The sequence below is a fragment of the Triticum urartu genome, chromosome 6A (assembly GCF_056163025.1).
Source record: "Triticum urartu cultivar PI428250 chromosome 6A, HENAU_Tu73, whole genome shotgun sequence".
NCBI classification, from domain to species: Eukaryota; Viridiplantae; Streptophyta; class Magnoliopsida; order Poales; family Poaceae; genus Triticum; species Triticum urartu.
The window spans coordinates 461,097,918-461,103,917 of NC_141878.1; positions in this window are offsets into that span (position 1 = coordinate 461,097,918).

Consider the following 6,000-nt stretch of genomic DNA (forward strand, 5'->3'; position numbering starts at 1 on the left):
AGAGCATGCTGAGTCATATCCTTTTCGACTATAGGGTTATTCTCCATGTGATCCTCCATGTTCTGAATCCATCGGTCTGTCTTCAATTGACTCATTGGTCCCGAAAATACAAGCTCATCTCCATTCATCCTCTATTGGGTCCATGGGTTTTGGGGTGAGATAAGAGAGAGGGAGAGGGACACACAATACAAACAAAAGTTTTGAAAAGACCGATTTTTGTTGTGGCTGTCGAAAAACATCAAACAAATGACAGCTCACAAACGTCGCATCTAACGTAGGTATAATACAGGGGTTTGGTCTTCTAAAGGTCAATAAATCTTCAACATCTCCAAACTCTTCAAGCCTTGTTCATGCTTCCAATGGCTTCTTCCGATCATGCTTGTCCTTCTCAAGTTCTTTTGCCAGATCAACTCTTATGACGCGAGTCTCTCGTGACGTCCTTTAATATTCTGGAGTTGCATTTCAAACTTCTGGTTTCAACATCCTTCACATGAACCATGGTCATACTGTCCTTCAGTTCCTGACAATTCTCCGGTATCTCTAGGTTGTAGCTCCTCCAGCTTGGCTACATTCAGCTTTTGGTTCCTGAGTTCTTCATGAAATACTTCCTAGTCTAATACGTCTTCATGGAGCTCCACCTTAAACTTCTTAATGTACTACTCCAGATCTTGGTGATACACCAGCTAAGTTTAAAACTTCATCTTGCTGATAGGTGATCCATCAGTCTTCTACCATCCAATCCTTCCATGCATAGGCATGCTTAACTCAGCACGGTGACAATAGCATAAGCCGGCGATAACCTCATGGATAGCCATGTTTCTTCCTTTTGTCATTTCCATGAGCTATCTCTCCATAGTTGATATCTCCTACATTGGGGTTTCCTTGACAAAACATCGAGTTCTCATACTCCTTGTTTCAGTCTTTCTCCGATACACCTTGATCTCGGGTATTGACAACTTCCATAATCTGTCAAGTTCCATAAGGGTAGCAGTCCTAGGTCATACAAATCTGGGGATTCTTCAGAGCCTTCAAATTCTACTTGTCTTCGGCCTTCAACCATTGTAGTTTCCATTATTCAGAGGCATGGAAAAATACTCTTCATTCCGAAGTGGTCTTAGTTGTCCGATATCTTGTACTTCTTGGAGTGGTCTTATCAGTGGAATCTTTGTGTGGTCAAAAGGGGAAAAGGGATATGGTCTCACTAAAAAGAATTTTTGAATAAGCTTAGAAGACAAGAGAGGTAAAAGATCTTTTTTTGAAAGGGAAAGTTGTAGAGAAAAATCTTTGCTATGGGCTTGCCAGTTTCTAGGGTCACGTCCTACAGTCAACATGTGCTCTGATACCATCTTGTAGCGACCCGACCCGAATGGATCAAGTCTCTGTGCTTATGTGTCATCCCTGGATCGGTATGCTGACACACACAGTACTCGAAGGATTTATAACAGAGGTAAATCACATGTATAAAGTAACATAAATACTATTACCTCAATCCAATATAGCGGAAGCAACAAGGTTGTGGATTCCCATCAACACGAACGGCAAAGTTGAGTGTAGAAATCGTAACCCTAACGTATCACTTACTCGTCGTAAGAAACCTGCAACATGAGACGTTGCAGCCCGAAACGGGTCAGTACATTGAATGTACTGGCAAATTCACACCATAGAGAATGATGAACAATGGCTATCACTACATGCATATTTGGCTGGTGGAAAAGCTCTATGGTTATAAGGTTTTTTGCGAAAAGCCAATTTTTCCCTACTGCAAAGGAATAAATTTATTTAACTAACATGGTGGTTGTTAAACATTGAGAATGGTTGACAGCATTCTCAATCCCAATTAGAAGTGATTAAGACCCAACAACATTAATTAGAAGTAACATGATGAGATTCACATGATATTCAGGTACTAGATACTCAAGTTGTCCATAACCGGGGACACGGCTAATCATGATTAGTTTGTACACTCTGCAGAGGTTTGCGCACTTTTCCCCACATGACTCGATCGCCTCCATTTGTTTTCTCGCACTACATGGTGTTTGAGAAACAGATGACCGAGACATAGTCTTTCAGAAGCGCTAGCACCTTACATGTGGGGTAGACCGGTACACCTACATCCCCTACATCTGCTAGTCCACCCCGTAAGAGTTCGCACGACTTAGTCAACTATGCCAGAACCCATAGTAGCATGTGGCTGCACACGGAAGTTTCTAGTCTGAAAGATCTTATGATCCCTTTGAGCCTGCGTGGCGGTCCGAAAAAAAAAGGCAAGTCCTGATAGACATCAGGTGCCTCAATCCACCCAGATGTGTGTTTAAGTTGCCACCTTAGATAAACCATTAAAAATTATCAACTCACATCTGTCATGGATATCACTCACCCAATCCACGTCTACTAGCATAGCATGGCATAATAAGCAAACGTAGAGGTAACTCCCAAAGGTTTCATAATAATACAGGTGATAGGTACTACCTCATCTACTTCCCATCCCACAATCTAATTAGATCCTAATCATGGAGTGTGAGAGGATTGATCTAATGCAATAAAACTGGGTTGTAGAAAAGGTATGATCAAAGTGTGAACTTGCCTGCAATGTTGATGAAGATGATTCGCACTCAAAATCTCTTGATAGCTCTACTCGTCACACTCCGGTCAATCTATCGTAGGCAAACAATAGTAACCACACAATAAGTACTCATCTAATGCACAAGTAAAACTCGAACAAGAGAACGAACCAGAAGGTTCAACTTAAGAACTCCAGTTGCAAAGAAAGAACGAACCGAACAAAGAAACGGAAAACAAACAGCGGAAGAAAACAACTCGGTTCTAGCAAGTTGAAACTAGGTCAAATTCTACCAGGGCAAAAACTTGTTTAAGTTGATTAGACGGAACGGCGGTTTCGAAACGAAACTCCAGGCGCTTGAATCACCTGATTCCGATAAACGAGCAAGAAGATAAACTAGAACGAAGATCGGATCTGAGATCGTGATCACGGAATAAATCCGACGAAAAGAAAAGACGAACGGTTAAATGAACGGGCGTCGTTAACCGGGAATAATCGGTGATCACGTTCGTTGAGACGAACGGTCCGAAAGAAGAACGAAAACCGATCTAGGGTTTTCGGAAAAGAAACCGAAAAAGAAAACGGAAAACCGATCTAGGGTTTCGGAAAAAAACCGAAACGAAGAATCGGAGAGAAAAACCGGAAAAGAAAACCGGAACGGTTTCTTTTAAAAGAACCGAACCGCGGGGAAGAAAAAGAGAGACGCGGGGCTACCTCCGGCGAGGCGGGGCGAACGGTGGCGTGGCGTAGGGCGGCGGCGGCGGTGACGCAGGGCGGCGGCGGCGGCACTAGGGCGGCGCGGGTGAGGGGCGCGGGGTGGGGCTGCGCGCTGCTGCTTGCTGCGGCTTTGATTTGATGTGTTTAGAGGGGGGGTGTTGGGGTATTTATATTGGGGAGGGGAGAGGAGACTTGGGGTAGGGGACAAGAAATAGACTAGAAATAGGAAAAAGAGTCGTAGAATAAAAAAAAGGAAAACGGAACAAAGGAAAGAGCCGGCCTAGAATCCTAAAAGGATTCGGCCTAGAGGCGGCGGCGGCTGGCGCCTGCCTGCGCCTGGCGCAGCGCGCGCGAGGGGAGGGGCCGGCTGGCTGGGCCTTTGGCCCGGCTGGCCTGGCGGGAGTTCCTCTTTTTTTTTATAAACTGGTTTCGCGCGCAGAAAAAAAACAAAAAGAGAACTAAACGGGCTCTGAAAAAACCTAAAGTAAATTTTCTCCGACTCCTAAAAATGAGTCGAACAAAATGAACTTTTCTCCGGACCTAAAATGCAATTTTTGAAAACGCGCATTTTTCCCTATCCAATAAAAAGCAAATAAACTCCGGCAAACCAAAAATTTGATCTATTTATTAAATCTTCATTTTTCCTAAATTTTGGGAAAGTCATATTATTCCCTCTCTCATATTTTGATATCGGAAAAATAATTGAAGATGAAATAAATAAATCAAATGATCCTCTTTTCAAATTCGAGAAAACTCTCAAATATGAAAATAACGAAATCTCCAACTCTCTCCAAAGGTCCTTGAGTTGCGTGAAATTTCTAGGATCGACCAAAATGCAAGAAAATAAGATATGCATGATGATCTAATGTATAACATTCCAAATTGAAAATAAATTCAAAAGAACTTTGAATTTAATTCTTTGAAACTCCCAACTCATATTTCATATAATTTGAAGAAGTCATTTTATCTTCTCTCGTGAAAATCATTGACTTGCATAAAGTTTCTGAATTAGAAAATATTTCCCAATGGTATTCAAATATTTTTCAAACACCCTTTTCATTTTAAATGGAAGACGTCATGTTATCTTCTCTCTAGGGTTTTGTGTTGAAAAGAATTTGAATTCATGGAGATCAGAAAGCAAATATGAAAGTTTGGGAAAGTCCTTTTATTCCCTCTCATTTAACTTTCAAAAGTTTCGAATTCACTCACTTTCAGACAATCAATCAAACAATCAGTCAAATCTATCTATTTATTATAACATTCCAAAATTTAGAATTTTGGGATGTTACAGGGAGGCAGGTTGGCGCTACGGTGACCTGCTGATCTTGGACGGCGACGGCGCACGGGAGAAGGGCTCTAGTGGCGAAGCATAGCGCGACGAGGACGGGGTAGCAGAGGGGCGCGGCGGCGCTGGAGAGGTCGGGGCGGTGGTGAAGGTCGTTGGTGAGGTGGTCGTCCGGCCGAGGAGACGGGCGCGAGGTTGATGGAGGAAAGGCAAGGCGACGCGATGATGAAGGCCATGGCTCCGGCGGAGCTGCTCACTCGCGGCGGCCGGAGGCAGAGGTGGGGAACGGGCACGACGTCAGGGAAGGGCCCGCCGGGCGGCACGCTGGCCGACACGGGGCAAGGAGGCGTTGTGTGGCTCGCTGGGATCGGGATCCCTCCCTCTGGTGCGTGCGTTATCGGAGGAGGGAAACGAGGAGAGGGTGAGGGAGTAGAGCGAGAGGAAGATGGGGGTAGGCGGCGCTGGTGGGAGAAGAAGGGGATCGAGGGGAGAGGTCGGTCGAGGCTAGGGTTAGAACTGGTGGGGATCGGCTGGGCCTATGGGCCGGCGCGGGAGGTCTGCTTGCCTCGCTGCGGGAGGCCTAGGTGGGCTGGCGCGAGAGTGGCCTAGGGAGGCCCAGTAGGGCTCTCTGCTCTCTCTCTCTCTTTAACAGAGAAGAGAAAAAAAAAGAGAGCTAAAAGAATTAGAAGAAGAGGCCATGATCAAGAATAAAAAATGGTGGGACATATTTGTAAGGCTTTATAGAATACTTCCAACCCAACAAAAATGGTTCCAACGAAATAGGGGCAGTTAAATCCAAGATTATTAAACTTGCACCGAAGAAGTTTGAATGGAGTCTAAACTTTAGGTGTGCCCAAAAATGTTAAGAATTTAGGAGGAGCCTCGATAGAAGAGATGAGAAATATTGGCAAGGTTTGAAGGTCAACTCGAAGAGGAATAGACATGGGAAAATATTTTGCACGTGTGTTATGGTGAATTCCAAATAAATGGAATATTTTATAATAGCTCCACTAATATCGGGAGGATATGTTATAAAGAGAAGTCACTCTTCCCTCGATTTAAATGGATCGAAGATCCACACAAATTATTTAGTTGAGATGCAAAAGATTATGACATGACGATATGATATGCAATGCATGACACGCAAGCAATGACAACACAACAACATCGAATAACTGGAGGACACCTGACACATCGGTCTCGGTGCGTCACACAAGGCCCCGCCTTCCAGCAGTAATGAGCCATCAAATCACAAAGGCCCTCGTCTCTCGTGAAAAGGACCAAGCTATACTGCCCCGCCCTCTATCCTTTTAAAAAATGTATACATTTGTATAGTAGTAGTATCGATGGATTGCGCCATGGAGCAAAACTAACAAGATGTAATTAAAGAAAAAAAGGTGGTACATATAGAGAGCCAAATTATGCATATATTATATGA